Raw genomic sequence first — 20,586 nt, 5'->3', positions numbered from 1 at the left:
CCATATGCATGCTCTCTCTCTCTCTATATATATATATAAATAGAGAGAGAGAGAGTATATATATATATATATATATATATATATATATATATATATCTTCTCCCCCAAAAAAACATAAAATAATTTTTTTCTCTCAGAGAGGAGTCATGCTCAACATACCAAGCCTATCCTGGCATTGTAGAAATCCATACCAAATCAAAAATCCGGCTTTGCTTTGACTCTCGTTGTTTTTAGACCGGGCATTAAGGCACATGGGAAGAGTCTCTTCATGTGTGTATGCTATTGATTACTACTAAGGTGCAAAGTGTAGATGGGGAGATAGGCCCAAGCATCTATGGGTGGTTTTAGAAGATCATCTCTCAGAGATTGACATACTTTTGCAACCGATGGCAATGTGGTAATTTGGATTGTTATGTGTTTTCATAACTCCAATATTTTAGCTTTCTATTTGAACTCTTCAATTATCATCATGGCATGATTCAATGTCACTCTCTCAAATCACCATTCATCACCAAAGCAGTAGTGATTATATGGGGATGATGATAAAGAGTGGGGTGTCACTTTCAAGGACAAATTCTTTGGCATGTAATTTCATTCTCCAAAAACATGGATATCCTACTTCATTTGAGTGTGTTGGGGCAATAGAATGATGACATGACCGCTTCAAGAGTTAATGAGAATTTTGGATAGCTAAAAATCATTGATGCTTGCTTTTTGTCACTCTCAATCTCATGTTTGCCTAGCTATGTTAGTAGACCGAGTTGCTTGCTAGCCAATGAGCATCAAACAATATCCAGTTCAATGGAACGATATGGAACTTAAAGAAACCATCAATTACTTAATGTTTCAAGTAGGTTATAAGGATAAGTTAAACACATTAATGTTAGCATTACTCTATCCAATAGAAAAAGCTCAATTATAAACAACAACCACACATACAACCCATGCTCAGAATGAGCCATAGGTGCTCAAAAAGAATTACAAGTAGTTCAAAGGATCAAACCATAACAGGGGAGGACAACCCCATCACCAGATAAACAAACCATATGAGCACCATACAATGAGCATACCAGTCATAAAGTTGTTTGAAGGGTGGGGCCCTGAGTCCCAATCAGATACACAGTTCACTCGGGATGTCAACACATCGCCGTTACTACTACTAGCACACAACATTTCCCGAGGGAACAATGAAGTGCAACCAAACACGAGACATGGGATACACTCAACTTCAATCTCCACAATTGAAGCACCCAAGTAGATCCATAAAAAAGAAACAAAGAATCAAGACAAAGGAACTAAGCATGAAGCAGCCCCTTCCCCTCGATCAGACATGCTATCAAAGGGAGCCATATCCTTTCCAAGAACACCATCAGTTGCCATAGAACTTGCCTCCATCTATCACCCAACAAAGGAATTAGCGATGGAGTAACAACCCAAGTTGGATGCCATTTGTCCTCCCTAAGAGGAGATAGGAGGGGTAGCCTCTCCCAAGTTCCAAAAATGGGGGATGACAAGGAAGGGTCGCTATCACAGGAGCCTGATCCCTCACTCCAGAGGAGGCCGATGTCCACCTGCAAGGAAACAATCCTTTAGCGGATCACGCCCATGCCTTGCCCTGCTCCAAAACACACTATGAGCCTCCCTACTCCTGTGAACTCGCAAACAACGAGGAGAAGATGAGAACGCCTCCAAACATGAAAACTTCTTAAAAATTATCACTATTGGTGGATCTTTATTGGATTGTCTTTTGAGATGTTCTAGATGTCATCTCCTCTATTGTTCTATACAAGGTGTCACTATCGATAGTTAGCTAGAGTTGCCTTATCGTAGCTTTAGAGGATTATCTTATTTAATAATAAAGGGTCCAAGAATACAATTGGCACTACATTATTGATGTATAAATAGTATTTGCACATGTTGCAACCTTGGGAGGAAGGCAAGGGAGGAGATTTCCACAGAGTTAGGATTTTCTTCTTCTTAGCTGCAGCCTGCAGCAACATGCAGGTCATAAACTAGTCCCCATAAAACCCTCGTGTCTTTTGAAAATTTTCAATGCCTTGAAGTTTTGAAATAACATCATCTCTTGAATGAGGTGTGCTACCTATCATTCATCCTTTGAATTCTATATTTATAAGAACATTCTATTGGGAAATTTTCATCTCCTCACTATTCATCTTAGCATTTGCTACCAAAAAGATCTTCTCTAGCTACTTAGTGGAGGGTTAAACCACATTTTTTTGCATCCCCAAATTTGTTTCCAAAGAGCGACAAATCTCTCTCTCTCTCTCTCTCTCTCTCTCTCTCTCTCTCTCTCTCTCTCTCTCTCTCTCTCTCTCTCTCTCTCTCTCTCTCTCTCTCTGGTGTAGAACCTTAGCAATTTACAAGAGTATTGAGGGACTCAAACAATCTTTGCATGCAGAGTTTCTCTCTCTCTCTCTCTCTCTCTCTCTCTCTCTCTCTCTCTCTCTCTCTCTCTCTCTCTCTCTCCTCCCCCCCCCCCCCCCCCCCCCCCACATAGTACAAGTGCAAGGGCAACACGGGTGGCTGAAACAAGGGGGAAGGCGGGCACTTTTGAGTGTTGGGCTGAGACAATAGAGGGGGGACCAACTATGGCAACATTGAAGACGCTCATTCTTCATTATGTTTGTTTTTGCGCTTGAAGTTACCAAGTTTCCATTTAGTTTTAAAAATGACTCTCATCAAATCATTATTATAAGCGAAATGAATACTTGAAGTTAATGAAAAAGAAGAGTGCTTGCTAGATGTGAATCATGTTAAGTATGGAGCCTGATTCACCCCTTGTAAATTTTTTTACAATAAAAAAACGAAATTTGTAAGGCTCCCATTATGAGGAGAAGCCATCGTGCGTGAGAAAAATCACTCGCTGGAAAACCAAAAATTCACGTCCGATCAAGAGCTTTGCATTTTTGAAAGTGTTTGGATGTGAGGGTTTTATGCACATAGATAGAAGTCTAAGGTTGAAGCTAGATGCAAAGCTCAAGAAGTGTTTCTTTATTGGCTATGGAGAAGTGGACTTTGGGTTTTGCAGTAATATTATGGCTGGACGGTGGCCAAAAATTATTTAAAATGGTGGGTTGGGGGCCGGTGGCTAGTGGTCAATGTCCGGTGGTCGAAAGTCTTTGGCCAGTGGCCGAATTCAATGGTCGGTGGACGAGTTTTAGGCGGACTTGTCTATTTAAGGATGGTCACACCATGGGCGCATGGGAGAGTTCTACTCAAACTCATCTACATAAAGGCCGCTACACATGGGTGTCTCTCATGAGAGAGGGTAGCCCTTTTGGCCTATAAAAGGAAGCCTCTTCTACACACAAAACGGATTGAAGTGGTGAAGAGTGTAAGGTGAGGTAAAGGTGTGTGAGCTGGTGAGAGTGAAGCAAAGTGTTGCTAATCCCTTTGCAACCTACTTCTAGTTTAAAGTGCAAAAACCATTAAGTGGGTGACTTCTAGTAGATGTATCCCACATTGTAGATGTATCCGACATTGGGTGAACCATGTATATCATGTGCACTCTCTCTCTCTCTCTCTCTCTCTCTCTCTCTCTCTCTCTCTCTCTCTCTCTCTCTCTCTCTATTATCTCTCGTGTGTGAAAATTCTCTCTCCCCATTAACTAAACCGCTCTAATCTCTATTTAGCTACACCTTTATTCCTAACAATTGGTATCAAAGCAAGCTTTTCTTATAGCTAAAACATATAAAGAAAATTATTCCTTGAATTGAGTGGGAGTGATGGTAGAGGAAGGAAGGTAAGGTCAAGATATCAACACTGGAAAAAAATATCAACATTGGAAGATACATATTGAAGAATATCTCTACCAGAAGGATCTTTATTTGCCACTAGGAAGCCCGCAAAGATGGCTGATAAAGCTTGGATCATCCTTGAACGAAATGCATTGGGAACAATCCGGCTATGCTTGGCGTTAACGGTAGCCTTCAACGTTTCAGAGATGAAGACCACGGAGGACTTGATGAAGTCGCTTGACGGATTCTATGAGAAACCATCCGCATCCAATAAGGTATTTCTCATGAAGTAGTTGTTCAATCTAAAAATAGAAGAGAGTGGTTCGGTTGAAGAACACCTAAACGACTTCAACACCAACATAAGTCAGCTTCGTTCGGTGAAGATCAACTTCGACAATGAAGTGGGAGCTCTCCTTATACTATCGTCTTTGCCGGATAGTTGGGACCACCTTGTGATGGCTGTAAGTAACTCTATCTTTGGTTCAAATACTCTCAAGTTTGATGATATTGTGCGTGTTCTCTTGAGTGAGAAAACGCGAAGGAGAAGCACATGTGGATCATCAAGTGTTGCACTGTCAATGGAAACAAGAGGAAGGCCGAATGAGAGGTTCAACAATCAAAAGGGTCGTGATCGTTCAAGGAGGATCAAGTCACACACAAAGTTAGTTCTCAAATGATGGAACTGCACCAAGAAGGGCCTCATCAAGAAGGATTTTTGGTCCAAGAATAAGGAGGAGTCAGAGTCTCAAGACAACAATCCAACATCAAAGGCCATGTGGCAAGTAAAATAGAGCAAGATGCTCTGATTCTATCACTAGACAATGTGTCTAATTCTTGGATAATAGAATCTAGGGCTTCATTCCATGCGACTCCCCACAAGTAGCATTTCTAAGATTACACCAAAGGTAATTTTGGGTATGTATACTTGGGAGATGATGAAGCTTGTGAAATTGTTGGCAAGGTACAATTTGAGTCAAAATTGCAAATGGAAATGAATGGAAGCTAAAGGATGTTAAGCATGTTCCCTCTCTTCACAAAAACTTGGTCTCTACAAGTCAATTAGATAATGAAGGTCACAATATTACATTTAGAAACAAACTTTGGAAGATCTCAAAAGGATCTTTGGTGGTTGCAAAAGGAGATAAGGTGGGTACACTTTACTTGTGTATGGTCAATGCACAATCTTCAATTTGTGCAAGAGCTACGAAATTTGATGGTGCGGTGTGGCACTATCGACTTGGGCATATGAGTGCTAAAGGAATGCAAATCCTTCAATCAAAAAGGCTTCTACCAAGTTTGAAAGAAGTGGACTTTGAATTTTATGAAGATTATGTTTATGGTAAACAAAAGAGGGTGAAATTCCTTAAAGTAGGGAATGAGAGAAAAACTAAAAAACTTGAATTAGTTCATTCTAATGTATGACATCCTGCAAGTACACCATCCGTTGGTGGTTCGTTGTACTATGTAACATTCATAGACAATGCAACTAGGAAAACATGGGTTTATACAATGAATACTAAATTCGATGTGTTTTTCATATTTCAAAGGTGAAAAGCCTTTGTGGAAAATGAAGCAGGTACCAAGCTTAAATGCCTCAGATCTTACAATGGAGGTGAGTATTGTAGCCAAGCTTTTGAAAGATTATGTGCTAACAATGGCATTCGGAGGAAAAGGACAACCCCAAGGACACCTCCACAAAGCGGAGTTTCGGAAAGAATGAACATGATCATGGAGCAAGCACAAAGTATGTGGCTACATGCAGGCCTACCACTTGAGCTTTGGGCAAAAGCAGTAAGTACGCCAGTGTACTTGATCGATCGATCACCCTTGATGGCACTAGATGCTCACTAAATGGAGGAATTCCAGAAGAGGCATGGATAGTTAAATCGGTGAATTGTGCATTTCTGAAAGTGTTTGGATAAAAGGCTTTTATGCATATAGATAGAAATCTAAGGTCAAAGCTTGATACAAAGTCCAAGAAGTGTTTCTTCATTGGCTATGGAGAAGGAGACTTTGGTTATCCCTATGAGATCCTAAAGATGGTAAGATCTTTAGGGATAGGAATGTAATTTCAACAAACAAATATGTACAAAAATTACTTGGAAAGAAAACAAACAAAAAGTGCACGTGATGAGTACATGGATCTTGAGGATAGTGAATAATCAAAGAGTGCAAGTGGTGACAACTTGCAACAACGTCAATCTGATGACGAAAACCTATGCCCCAAAGATCTACAAGAGTAAGTAGACCTCTAGAGAGGCTCATTCCTTCCTTCAACCATCTCTTAGTCTCAAATTCTGGAGAGCCAGAGTCATACGAAGAAGCCATGCAACATGAATCCAAAGAAGAATGGATGAAGAGTATGCAAGCAGAGATGGACTCATTGCATCACAATCAAACATGGAGTTTGGTTGATTTACGTAAAGATAAGCGGACATTGCAAAACAAATGGGTGTACAAGCTGAAGGAAGAAGAAGCTGGGAAGAAGAGGTACAAGTCAAGGCTTGTGGTAAAGGGGTTTTCTCAAAAGAAAGGTATTGACTTCAATGAAATATTTTTTTCTACTATGAAAATGAATTCAATTAGGCTTCTCTTAAGCCTTACCGCTGCTCATGACTTAAATCTTGAGCAAATGGATGTAAATATGGCATTCTTTCCCTCATGGAAACTTAGAGGAGGAGATTTACATGCCTCAACCGAAGGGGTATGAAGAAAAGGGTAAGGAGAAAATGGTTTGTAGGTTAAAGAAAAGCTTGTATAGTCTAAAGCAAGCATCAAGATAGTTGAAGTTCGACCTATGGATGTTGGATCATGGATTTAGAAGATGCAACTCATACTAAGAATTTGGGAGATGGAAATTGTATCATCCTAATGTTGTATGTTGATGATTGTAAGTGATAACATGCAGGATATCAGAAACTTGAAAAAAGAGTTGTCTAAATATTTTCTAATGAAAGATTTAGGTGCTGCAAAGTGTATACTTGGTATGAAGATATCAAGGAACGGGGAGAAGAAGACACTAAAGCTATCTCAAGAGCATTACATCAAGAAGGTACTAAAAAGGTTTGTGATGCAAGATGCAAAATCGGTTTCTACACCTTTGGCTAGTCACTTTAAACTAACCAAGGATATGTGTCCAAAGACACATGAGGAGATAGCTTATATGTCTAAAGTTCCATATGCTGCAACGGTAGATTCTCTAATGTACGCTATGGTTTAGACAAGGCTAGATATTACAAATGTAGTGGAAGTTGTGAGTAGACTCATGGATAATCCAGGTAAAGAGCATTGTCAAGCTATAAAGTGGATATTAAGGTATCTTAAAGGGACAACAATGAATGCTTTGTGTTTTGGAGGCACTAATATTTTCTTGCAAGGGTATGCTGATGCAAATATGCCAGGTGACAAAGATACTTGAAGGAGCACTACTGGCTATGTCTTCACGATTGGAGGCACAATAGTAAGTTGGGCTTCAAATTTGTAGAAGTGGTCTCACTTTCTACCACAGAAGCAAAGTATACACAGATACAAGTCTACGGTCAAAGCTAGATGCAAAGTACAAGAAGGGTTTCTTCATTGGCTATGGAGAAGCAAACTTTGGGTATCATTGACATATTCCCTTTTGTTGGAATATTATGGCCAGACAACGGCCGAAAAGTGGCAAAAAAATGGCCGATTGGTGATCGATGGTCAATGGTCGGTTGGCCGGTGGTCGGAAGTTTTTGGTCGGTGGCCGAATTCAATGACCGATGGAAGAGTTTTAGGCGGACTTCTCTACGGCTATACATGGACGCACGGATGAATTTCAGGCGGACTTGTCTACCTAAGGACGGCCACACATGGGTGCATGGGAGAGTTCTACTCTAACTCATCTACACAAGGGCGGCTACACACGGGTGTCTCTCATGAGAGAGGGCAACCCTTTTGGCCTATAAAAGGAGACCTCTTCTACAAACAAAACAGATTGAAGTGGTGAAGATTGTAGGGTGAGGTGAAGGTGTGTGAGGTGGTGAAAGTGAAGCAAGGCAAGAGCTTCATAAAGGGTTGCTAATCCCTTTTTAACCTACTTCTAGTTTGAAGTGCAAAAGCCATTAAGTGAAGCAAGGCGGGAGCTCCATAAAGGGTTGCTAATCCCTTTTTAACCTACTTCTAGTTTGAAGTGTAAAATCCATTAAGTGAAGCAAGGCGGGAGCTCCATAAAGGGTTGCTAATCCCTTTTTAACCTACTTTTAGTTTGAAGTGCAAAAGCCATTAAGTGGCAGCTTTCCCGTAGATGTAGCCCACATTGGGTGAACCATGCATATCGTGTGTGCTGACTCTCTCTCTCTCTCTCTCTCTCTCTCTCTCTCTCTCTCTCTCTATTATCTCTCTTGTGTGTGATAATTATCTCTCTCCATTAAGTATACCACTCTAATCTCTATTTAGCCACGCCTTTATTGCTAGCAAATCCTTCCCTTTGAGTAAGTAGGTCAAAAGCACATTCTCTCTCTTGACCTCTCTCTTTAGAGAATTCAACCTAATTCACAACAGAAACAGGACGAAGTTGAAGCATTTATCTTTTTTTTTTGTCAATATTTATGTAAGATAAGGGAAACTAGGGTCTGAGAGTCCACCACCCAACCACCCTTTATATAGGCAAGCCCTTGGCCCTTTGCCCTAGTTGGACTCCCCGTTCCACACCTCCTAGCCCGGCCCTGCCCTTGTCTTGTTCGGCCTTGCCGGTGTCCTGACATTACTCCCCCCTTAAGAAGTGTTTTCGTCCTCGAAAACAAAAGTGGGAAGGTTCTTCTCATGAACACTAATGTTTTCTCAAGTGGCATCCTCCATGGATCCAATTGTTTGGTTGACCGAAACACAGTTCCGCAGGAGGTTCAATGAAACCAAGAGTAACATCTTGATTTTCCACATTGTTGTCCATTTTCAACCATCTAGTGTGTAGACTCCATTTAGAATGCACATGAGCATGCTAACCGAGTTATCACGACAAAGATATACCTGAAAGAGTACCGCTTTTCACTTTCTGTGAAAGTGACTTGCTTACCTAAATCATCAGCCAAGTGTAAGTCCTTGACTTGTTCTCAAATTTCATCAGTAAACAATCCCACCCTAACGAGTGTCAAAGTTGAGAACATGACTTATACATGAAGAGACTACCTAGTCGCAACATGCGTTAACTGATATTAAATAAACTCCAAGAAGAGAAATAAATGCTTATTAATTGGATTGCTTCGTACTAATGTATGAACTTTGCATATCCTTTAGCACAAGATTACACTTTATAATCTGCATATCCCCTTGGATAAGTGACAGTATTGAAGTGTGTTTTCCTCCCGGTTTACAGCCAGACGTTCCAGATGGCTGGTAAACGGGATAACAATATCATACCACATTGCTGAAGAATCAACAATGGAATGAATAACCCTCGTGGTTAACTTGAAAAATCTACAAGCATCCAAACCGAGCCATGACCTCTATTGGTGATTGGTAGACCTAAAAAGTAATCGCATAGAGATACTGCACTTAGAGTGCAAAATGCTTCATAAGCAACAACTTGAGGAATATGCATGCCATTCCAAATCAGCCTTTGCTAAACACTAGGGCCCATAACACCTAGCGTGCATGCATTTAGCAAAAAACAGATCCGAACCTGTATATCCATGGTGATCCTTGCCAATACTTATGGCAAATGTGATGCACCTAGCACACATTAAAAAGGAATGTAAATAGGTCTGAAAAGAAACTAACTTCTTTCAGTTGCAATCTTGTGCAAGCCTTGCTGAAACGTCTGAACCATAATAGAAGGTGAAACAGTGATCACTTCTAGGTACAAACAATGAAACTTTTTCATGAACAACTTAGAGCCTTGCTATATGTATAAACAACTATTTGTAATGTTGTTTAGTAGTACTTGTACCTTAACAAGTCATTCTAAGTATCCGACAATTTTTGGCCACTGAAATTGCTTCTGATACGCCGTGCTAAAAATGGTCTAAAAAATAGATGTGACCAGAACCTAGGGACTTTGATGTGACACATAATTGAAATAATGGCACCAGTGTTAGTCCGGAGACTCATATTCTCTACATGTGGAATATATCTCATGTAAGGATGTGAAAAAAAGAACAGTAGTCAAGTACAAGATGTACTTGTGTGTGGAGGTAACTCTAAACACTCTGCGATAAGAGTGACAGGGACCCTCATTCATTGCTCCACACTGGCTAAACCGAACTCCTTGAGTTCCTAGACCATGTTGTATCCCATTGACAACATGTGCCAAATTGAACCCTACAAGTAGGTTCGTAATAGCATAAGGCAGAAAGATAGATTGGACACTTGGCCCAAAATACTTTGTACCGACATACCCTTGGCATGGCTTGGTAACATTCAAGCGTACTTATACGTCTTGAAAAACCAAGCAAAGCATACTAAAAATGGAATAACACCAAATCAATAGATTCGTACCTGGAGATTTGAATGTAATGTTCACTTACCCGTATTCAAATGGAGAGGAGCACGTCCCCTACCTGAAAAAACAAACAACATTGCACTGGGAACCCTGGGTGCTGCCGTTGCAATCCAAGCCCTTGGATTAGAATCTATGTAGTCAAACCCCTTGGTAAGACTCTTTGTAGAAACTTCTCAACTAGCAGATAACGGTAACCAACATAGTCAACCGTGTACAGAATGATTGGAATCAACTTGAAAAGTGTGTTCGTCCGCTACCGTGTGGTAGATTGTGGAATTCTTTCCTTGAAAGTATAACTGGGAGAGATCAACTGTGATCCTCAATGCATATCAAACTGACTGCCGAGCTCTTATGGACAACCATGCTATCGCAACTGATTGCTGTATCTATACTTCCTTGTAGAGATCAGATGTGCTGTCAGTTGAAGATTATCAAAAACTCAAATTGAATGTTGAACTGAAAACATGTAGTGCAAACATGACACCCTAGACATTCGTAATGACAAGACTCTTGCTTGTCCAGTGACGTCGATGTGTACTTCCCTGGGTAGATCTTGTTCGATCTTGAGAATAATCACCCAGAGAATGAGGTCTTACCTTTGCCCTAACAATGGCTCTTAGCCAGTGTGGCTCATAGCCATTATGCAAATTAGTGTTCAATGGACGAACTGATGAAGACTAGTTTGAGTAGCATCTTAGCCACGTGTTAGCTGAGAGTTAGAGCACCGTGGCTCAGGCTGAGTTACGAGCAAAACATGTATCGAATGCTTCTTAGAAGATTTTCATTATTCCTGTGAAGAGAGAGAGAACATGCTAGGCTGAGGAACTTTCCTTAAGTGGCGAGTTTGTATATGTTGTGCCCAATCTGTGTCCTCTGATGCATCTTATGCCGGACTTGCAGCTTATCCTATAAGCATGCAACAATCTGCCTGTATACCACTCTCATCGAGAGAGGGAACAGAAACATAAGCCACAGCTTGACCCTCTTACCATGTATGGGGTCGTGACTTTAGAAAAATGACTTAAAATGGTACTTTGCTTGTGAAATAAGTCGAAATATTATGTTCTTTTTAGTGTTTTGTGTGTTGATAGCAACCAACAATCATAGTAATAATCCATCCTTAGTCTGTCCTTGACAGAGTTGTGAGTGTGATAGCGGAAGCGTAATGCATGAAGCGGTAGAATTGAATCCATCACCCTAGCATGCCTTGCATGCAGAATTGTAAGCCCTTGCAGAGAGTGATGGCCTCAACTGTGAGAACCAAAACTATAAGTGCCTTGCACAGTGTAGACTGGTAGGGATTCTGAAGTGCCTTGCACAGTTTAGACTGGTAGGGATTCTAAAGTGCCTTGCACAGGTTAGACTGGTAGGGATTCTAAAGTGCCTTGCACAATTTAGACTAGTTGGGATTCTGAAGTGCCTTGCACATGTTAGACTGGTAGGGATGCTGTGAGTTGATATTCCCTATTGTGCCAGTTCCCCGAATCCCCGTTTCCTATAAAATTGCCAAAGCACTTTGCTTTGCACAATGACAGTAATTGCCAAGTAAAGTGTAAACCGGAAAAAACAAGAAAAACTTAAACTTGGCTAACATGGTCGTTGCTGTAACCAATTGGTCCGATATTCTGTGGAAGAAAACTCGCTTAAAAATGGCGCATAACCCTAGCCATATCTGCTGCACCGGTGGGAGCTGTCGTATGTACAGATACATCCCTTGTATCATGAACGCCCATCTTTCATGTAATGAAATAACTTGCAAGCATTTTGTCAAGTCCATCCCAAGTTTGTATGCTCATAGCATAGACCGAATGTGGCAAGGCGTAGTGCAAGATGCATTAATTGAAGCCATTTGTTTCAAGCAACCTTTGCTTGACGAGTTGGCATTGTGAAAATTCATATGGTGGTCAACAGTGCATTCAGCTTCTAGCTCTAGATGTCAATGTTTTTTCCATGATGCTTCATGTATCTATATTGCCCGTTCCCTAGTAGGGTGCAATAGCTTTTAAATGAGTATGCCTCGAATGCACGGAGACATGCTCCCAAAAATCATGTTTTACTTCGTCTCTAGATAGCACAACGAGGAGAGATCAAAAATTAACAACCGACGTAAGGCACAAATCGGTTTATTGGAATGTCGAAATTGAATGAGAGAGAAAGAATTCGTGCTTCACGGATAATGGACATGCCATGCCTGTCAAAAATTGTGCCAAGAATCGGCAAAGAAGCAACCTGCGGTGCATCATCATTCACTGCTACCTTGATTGGACAAGAATAATTCTTGAAGCAAGAATTAACTTGTGCAAATCTCTAGAATATCTCCTGCAATTTAAATCATACATATAAAACAAGGAAACCTTAAAAGCATGAAACCTCAAATCTGTTGATTAGTCTGAATCCTTGTGCTCTGGTTGAACCATGGTCTAGTCAAACCACGAGCACATCCCTTGGAGCATCTTGAGAACATGCTATTTGTCGAGTTTTTTCTTGAAAGTTGGCTAACACTTTGTGTTGCCAAGTGCATGTGTTAATAGGCCAGTTACGGCTTTCAGCAACCGCCCAAAACACACCTTGATTTGCAGACCTATGTGACATTCAGATATTGTTGAAGGTTTGCATGCTATAAACCGGATGCTTTCCAGTCTCGTTCTTACGTTTTGCATGCCTAATATGCTCGAAAGCTTGTGTTCGGGCCCACCATGGCAAAACCCTGCACCATGAATGCCTTGCCATGAAGTTGACTGGCCATGGCGTTGCACAAAGCCTCAACCCGCTGAATTCTGTCGCAACTGAAGCCGTGGGCCAAAGCCCTTAATTGGGTAGGGCAAAAATAAGGATTTTTTTTTAAAAAATAAAAAAAAAAACTCAATTCTCTGCTGCCGCCATGGCCGACTGCGCAGGTAGGGAAGCACTCCTCTACGCCGGTGTGGTCGTCTTGCGGCCGTGCAACAGAACCGAAGGTTGCTGCTGTAACCGGCGCACATCCAGAGAGCCGCTCCCTGCAGGTTTTCATGCAAGTCGAAGGTTCGGCCCTTCCTCCCGCTAAGCGGGCTTGCCCGCGGTGCTTATGGCCTCGGCCTTCTTGCCTAGCAAGGGCGTCTGCACATGCGGGTGCCTTGGCCCCGACTACTTGCACAACCGCCTTCTTGCCTAGCGAGAGAGAGAGAGAGAGAGAGAGAGAGAGAGAGAGAGAGAGAGAGAGAGAGAGAGAGAGAGAGAGAGAGAGAGAGAGAGAGAGATTGAGATTTTATTATCGTCCTCGAAGGTCAAATATGACATATGGGACCATAGTTACATGTGATGTAGTATGTGTATGGCTGATGAGTGACTCTCGATGCTCCAAAATTGTGGTGATGAGAGTCGCAATGGAGAGCCCACACTTTGGCTGGGAGAGGAAAGTGTGTAGGTCTAAGTTATGGCTGAAAATGTGAGAGAAGCAAGTTCGGATGTGACCAAAAGCTGAGCACTCTAGTAGTGTGTGGTACTTGTTGGGGTATAAAGCCCAATGTGGTCGCCCAGGTAAGTGGGCGGGCCGCCAGGTATGTACACATATTCTTTTGTAAAAACTTAATAAGAACTCACTATGCTCTGTACATTACAACATAGCGAGTTCACCATATCATCGTGCTCTTCTTCTCGCACTCTCTCTCGCGTCGCACTTCCGCTCGTACTCCTTCAACTGGTATCAGAGCTCAGATCGAGGCTCGGGGTAGCATTTGCAGGTAGCCAGAGTCGCCTGCTCAGATTGGAGTGAGATTCGACAGGCGAAGACATGGCCCCAAATCCTATGGGAGTGCCCAAAGGGCTTGGTGTTCTCAGAATTTCATTCTAAAGTCATCTCGGCCACCGTTCGGCTTTGACAAAGTTCTGCGCAGGCCATTTTCGACTACGTGGTTTCGGTGGGTGTAGATCTGACTCTGCAAATTTGGGGTTTCGGCCTACGACTGCAGGTGCTGAGGATATCGGCACTTCCAGAGTGCTGATTTGTGGCTGTCTACACATCGAAGGACGGCTCACAGTTCTTGGAGGCATGTCACATACTACACGGGCGCATCTACACACAGACTATAGGCGACATCCACTAGTTCATCAGGTAGCTTGTGTTTGCTGCTTGATATTCCAGATTTCATCCTAACATTGCAGGTACTACCACATGGGATGTATTGTCAGAGATGATGTATGTCTGTTGAGGGTTTGATGGCTGTGAGTCACGCAGCAAACAACCGCCGCAGCGGTTACAACATACAGTGGGAAATTTGTGGATGTATGACTTTGTGGGAAGTCTATGTATTGTCAGATTTATTGCAGCCTTTGTTGAGGGTCGAGTGAGGTTTTATTGAGCTGGGGGATTCTCGAATGTTAAGATCCTTTCGGTGATACAGGTCTTGGAGCGATCCCTCGAGCACCCTTAGATAGGCAGCTAGGATGTATTGACTGTGAGTTAGACAGTTGGGATTGCATCTTTGCTTTACTGCCGTTGAGGCATTGTCACAGTCTATGCTTACAGGACAGTGACAGGACAGTGAGAGACAGTACAGGTGCAGGACAGGTTTACCCACAGCTTACAGTGTTAGAGAGATATTGGATTTTTGAGCTGTTTTTAGTCTGTTTTTTGAGTACACCAGAGCCATTTTACAAAGGAGACTCTGCCGAAATTTTTGTAGAATATGAAGCTTTCTTGGTTCATTTGACAGGTTGATATTGGTTCAGAGGTCAGTTTACAGGGGAAACTCTGCCGAATTTTTCCCAGGAAAGTGAACTACTGTGAAGCGTAGCTATGGCTGGATCACAGGACACTGCTCTTTACAATATAAGGAAGCTGGATGGAACCAATTTCCCATTGTAGAAGAAGCAGATTTGGCACGTGTTGGTACAAAAGAAGCAGATAAAACCTATAAAGCTCAAGGGGATAAAACCACAAGATATGGACGAAGATGAATGGAGCAAAATGGATGAATTGGCACTTTCTACCATTATGCTGACTTTGGCAGAAAGCGTTTACTTCAATGTAGCAGACGAGATGTCAGCTTATGAAGCATGGACAAAGCTGAGTGATCTTTATGAGAAGCAAAGTGCAACTTCACAGGTATACTGGCTTAAGAAGCTTGTTGACTTGAAGATGAAAGAAGGGACACCTATGTCCAATCATCTGAATGAATTCAACACCATCTACAGTTAGTTGTTAGCTCAAGGTGTCAAGTTTGATGAACGTGTTAGAGCTATGTTCCTGTTGATCACATTGCCGAAACGTTGGGACACTTTTCGCACAGCTTTGAGTAATTCTGCACCTCCAGATGGTTTGACCATAGCAGGTGTAGAAGGCAGTCTGCTTACTGAAGAAACCAACCGAAAGACAATGGACAAAGTCAAAGGAACAGCCTTAGTTGTCACGGGAAGGACCAAAGAAAAGTACAAAGGTGGAAAGAGGAATCAGTCTCGTAGCAAGTCCCGCAGTGCTAAAGGCAAGAGTGACATAGAATGCTACCATTGTGGCAAGAAGGGTCACATGAAAAGAGACTGCAGAGAATGGAAAGCAGAAAAAGGCAAAGAGAAAGCTGAAGACCATGGTGAGAAGAACAAGTCCTCAGTGAAGATTCAAGAAATAAATGTGACAAACACTGTTGCAGAGGATGACAGTCTAGTGTCAGGAGACATCTACTTCTTGAAGAATACAATGGACTCAGCTCTTCTTACAACATCTGATGGACATGCACTGAGTGACTGGATTATAGACTCAGGGGCATCACTTCATGTGTCTCCAAACAAGGAGTGGTTTACCTCTTATGTGACCACTAAAGATCATGTTCGGCTAGGCAATGGGCAGACATGTGAGATCTTAGGTGTTGGAGATGTTCAATTGAAGTTTCAGAATGGCTCTTCTTTCACGCTGAAGAATGTGAGACATGTTCCCGCAATTACAAAGAGCTTGATCAACACAGGTTTACTTGATGATGCTGGCTACGTCACCACTTTTGGACAGAACATGTGGAAGATATCCAAGGGTTCGATGACAGTAGCACATGGAGTAAAGTCTGGAGGACTTTACATGATTTATGTATCAAATGTCTTTAAAAATGTAATCAATGTAACTGAGCAGCCGAACGTTTCTTTGTGGCATAGCCGGTTAGGACATATGTCCAAGAAGGGAATGGAAATCTTGTCTCGTTCTGGTTATTTGCCTGGCTTTTCATTTTAATGATTTTGAATTCTGTGAACATTGTCTATATGGTAAGCAAACACAACAGCCACATAAGCATAGAAGCAATAGAAGAGATACACAGTTGACACTTGTTCATAGTGATTTGTGTGGACCTATGCCTAACCTATCTCTAGGGGGAACTTCTTACTTTATGACATTTATAGATGATTACTCAAGGAAAGTATGGGTTTACTTTCTCAAGCACAAGGATGAAGCGTTTAGTGTTTTCAAAACGTTTGTGACACTTGTGGAGAATCAGAATGGCAAGAAGCTTAAATGCTTACGCACTGACAATGGTGGAGAGTATGTTTCAAAGGCCTTTCAGGACTTTTGTGAGTCAAAAGGTATAAAACGTGAACTTACTGCTCCTTACAATCCTCCTCAAAATGGTGTTGTTGAGAGGATGAATAGGACCATACAAAAGAAGGTCAGAAGTATGTTGTCTAATGCACAGCTGCCAAATGGGTTTTGGGCTGAAGCTGTATCAACAGCTGTTCATCTTATAAATAGATCTCCTAGCAAGGTTTTGCAGAAGGATTCAATGCCAGAGATGGTATGGTCAGGCAAAATGCCCTCATACAAGCATCTCAAAGTCTTTGGCTGTGAGGCATATACTCACGTTCCAAAGGAATTTAGGAACAAACTTGAGCCAAAGAGTAGAAAGTGCATCTTTGTAGGCTATGGTAATTCTGGTGAGATGGGGTACAGACTTTGGGATCCCGAATCCAGAAAGGTTATCCGCAGCAATGATGTTCACTTTAATGACTCCAAATATCATTCTAAACCAGAGAGGGTTGAGGAGATTAGAAGAGTTGTCTTCCAAGAAGATGGACCTGCACATGCAAGACAAAATGTCAGGGCTCAAGAGGAGCAAGGACAGGATAGATTGGAACCACAAGTTGTGGCTGAGCCTGAGCCACCTATTTTGCGTAGATCTGGACGTATCACGCGACCTCCTGATCGGTTTGTTCCATCTATGAACTATGTCATGTTGAATGATTGCAATGAGCCTTCATGTTACAAGGAAGCAGTGCAAATGAAGGACTTCGGGAATTGGCAATTGGCCATGCAGTCAGAGATGACAGCTCTGCATAAAAACCAGACATGGAAGCTAGTTAAATTACCACAGGGCAAAAAGGATCTACCTTGTAAATGGGTTTACAGGTATAAGATCACCGCTCATGATAGTCAGCCAAAGTACAAATCAAGGCTTGTTGCCAAAGGCTTTAAGCAAGAACAAGGCATTGACTTTGATGAAGTCTTCTCTTCGGTGGTCAAGATGACTACATTGAGATGCTTTCTTGCATTGGTTGCCATATTAGATTTGGCATTGCACCAAATGGATGTCAAGACAGCGTTCTTGCATGGTGATTTAGATGTGGAAATTTACATGCAGCAGCCAGAAGGGTTTGTTGAGAAAGGCAAGGAAGATTTGGTATGCCTGTTGTTAAAGAGTCTTTATGGCTTAAAACAATCACCAAGGGCATGGTACCATAAATTCCACAAGTTTATGCTTTCTCAAGGCTACAAACGTAGTGAGTTTGATCACTATCTATATACAAAGAAGGCTAAGGATGGTAGTTGGCTGATCCTTATTTTGTATGTGGATGACATGTTGATTGCTGGCAAGCACTTGGAAGAAATTTCAGCTTTGAAGTCAAAGATGGCAAAATCGTTTGACATGAAAGACATGGGTGAGGCAAGTCATATACTTGGTATGCGCATTGAGAGAGACAGATCAAAGAAGTTGATTTGGTTATCTCAAACAGAGTATATTGACAAGGTTTTGCAACGTTTCAATATGGAGAAGGGAAAGGCATTGAGTGCTCCATTGCCACCATATGTGAAACTTAGCAAACAAGATTGTCACGTGTCTGAGGAAGAACAGGCTGAAATGGATAAGATTCCATATGCGTCTGCAATGGGTAGTTTGATGTATGCAATGATTACTACTCGCCCAGACATTGCATTTGCAGTGGGAGTAGTAATTCGATACATGTCAAACCCAGGCAAGAAACATTGGGAGGCAGTGAAAGAAATATTGAGATACCTGAAAGCTACAAAGAGTATGCGTATATGCTATGGGAGTCAGGAACTAAGTGTAAAGGGTTTTACACACTCAGATTATGCAGGTGACTTAGACAACCAAAGGTCTACGTCAGGGTATGTCTTTACATTGGCTGGTGGAGCAGTATCATGGCGTTATAGATTACAAGATTGTGATACTCAGTCTACTACAGAGGCTGAATATGTTGCAGCACCAGAGGCATGCAAAGAATCAATTTGGCTAAATCGACTAGTAACAGATTTGGGAATCAAAGAAGAGATGCCTGTGTTATATTGTGATAGTCAGAGTGCTATACAATTGGCTCGCAATCCAGTTTATCACTCAAAGACAAAGCATGTGGATGTGAAATATCATTTCATCAGGGAAATGCTCGAGGAGAAGCAAATTCAGCTTGTCAAAGTTCACACCACTGAAAATCCTGCTGATCTACTTACTAAAGGACTTCCCTCAGAGAGCTTTGCGCATTTTCGCAAGCAGTTGGGGTATAAAGCCCAATGTGGTCGCCCAGGTAAGTGGGCGGGCCGCCAGGTATGTACACATATTCTTTTGTAAAAACCTAATAAGAACTCACTATGCTCTGTACATTACAACAGAGTGAGTTCACCATATCGTCGTGCTCTTCTTCTCGCACTCTCTCTCGCGTCGCACTTCCGCTCGTACTCCTTCAGTACTCAGACTCTCGAACTTGCAGTGAGCATAATGTGCACAGTCGATTTGACTCTTCTCCATTGCCCCCAACTACAAAACCATGTTCTTCCCTGAAAGAGGAAACCATACGCACACTTACATGCTTAAGCCTATCCCCTTGTCGGCGATACGGACTATCGCAGCCATTCGGCTAAGCTCCCATTTCCTTCGATGCGAGATAGGACGTGAGAGAGAGAGAACACCAGCATGCTTTCATGCAACCTCCCCCCTCCTCCATGGCTCCTTCTCCCCTAGCTCTGATACTAGTGTAAGACAAGGGAAACTAGGGTCGGAGAGTCCACCACCCAACCACCCTTTATATAGGCAAGCCCCTGGCCCTTTGCCCTAGTTGGACTCCCCATTCCACACCTCCTAGCCCGGCATTGCCCTTGTCTTGTCCGGCCTTGCCGGTGTCCTGACAATTTACCCTACATAAGAGCCTAGGGTAAAGTAAAAGGCCTTCCCTTAAACTTTATGGAGGCACCAACAAGAGAAGCAAGAGACACACCAACTTCATGGCCAAGGAAGTTGGCTTTAGCAAGTGAGAGTATTTGGTGAGACTAGTAAATCACGCATGTAAATTCTAGACAGATGCATCGGACTTAGAGCCAGATAAGGGCGTGCAAAAATTGATGCAAGGAGTTCAAGCATTTTAGGCACCCTTAAGTTTTGCAGTCACCTTGGGAAAGGTATTTTTAGTGGAAACTAGTTCATCTTGCATCTATTCTGAAGCTAGGACTACAAAGATGTACATGCCACATACACCAAGGTCAACTATATGTCGGTCAAAAGAGAGAGGCGAGCATGCTCTCAAAGGAAATGGACACTCTTCAAAGGATAACACTTTAAAAAGATTCCTTTGCCTACCATAATGATGTCCTTGAAGCATCCATGTTGAATGGCAAGGGATGTTTGTATCATGCCTAATCACTCTGCATGAGTAAGAATTGGCCAATAAGGGTCTCTAAGAGAGGCTGCAGTTTAGAACTCGTACAACTGTCCTCACATTGTTAATCAAATAAGGACAAAAGAAGACTTTTGATTAGAGGGAAACAAAGTGGAAAGTTACATTGGCCTACATAAGATGGTTAGAGAAAGTGCATGATCCCCTTCTAAATGCCCCTCTTAATACAAATGGGAAAAAATAGTTTGACATCATTGAATTTGCAACATGGCTATGCATTGCCCTAGCAGTTAACACACCTCTTGAAACAAATAAGAAAGAAAAAGTTTCAAATTATTAACTTGCCATATGGCACTAATCAGGAAGCTTTATCCAATGTTCCACAATTGCTTCCCAAGAGTTCCAAGACTCCCCTAATGTCTTCTACATGCGAAAAATGTGGTTAACTTGCTAGAGCAAGTCGCCTACATTAGTGAGAGTGACTTGCTCTCCCCTCACTTGGAGGCA

Source organism: Adiantum capillus-veneris, chromosome 15 (genome assembly GCF_014529385.1).
Source record: "Adiantum capillus-veneris isolate H3 chromosome 15, ASM1452938v2, whole genome shotgun sequence".
Taxonomy (NCBI): Eukaryota; Viridiplantae; Streptophyta; class Polypodiopsida; order Polypodiales; family Pteridaceae; genus Adiantum; species Adiantum capillus-veneris.
The sequence above is the reverse complement of the archived record's forward strand: the minus strand, read 5'-3'. Positions refer to the sequence as shown.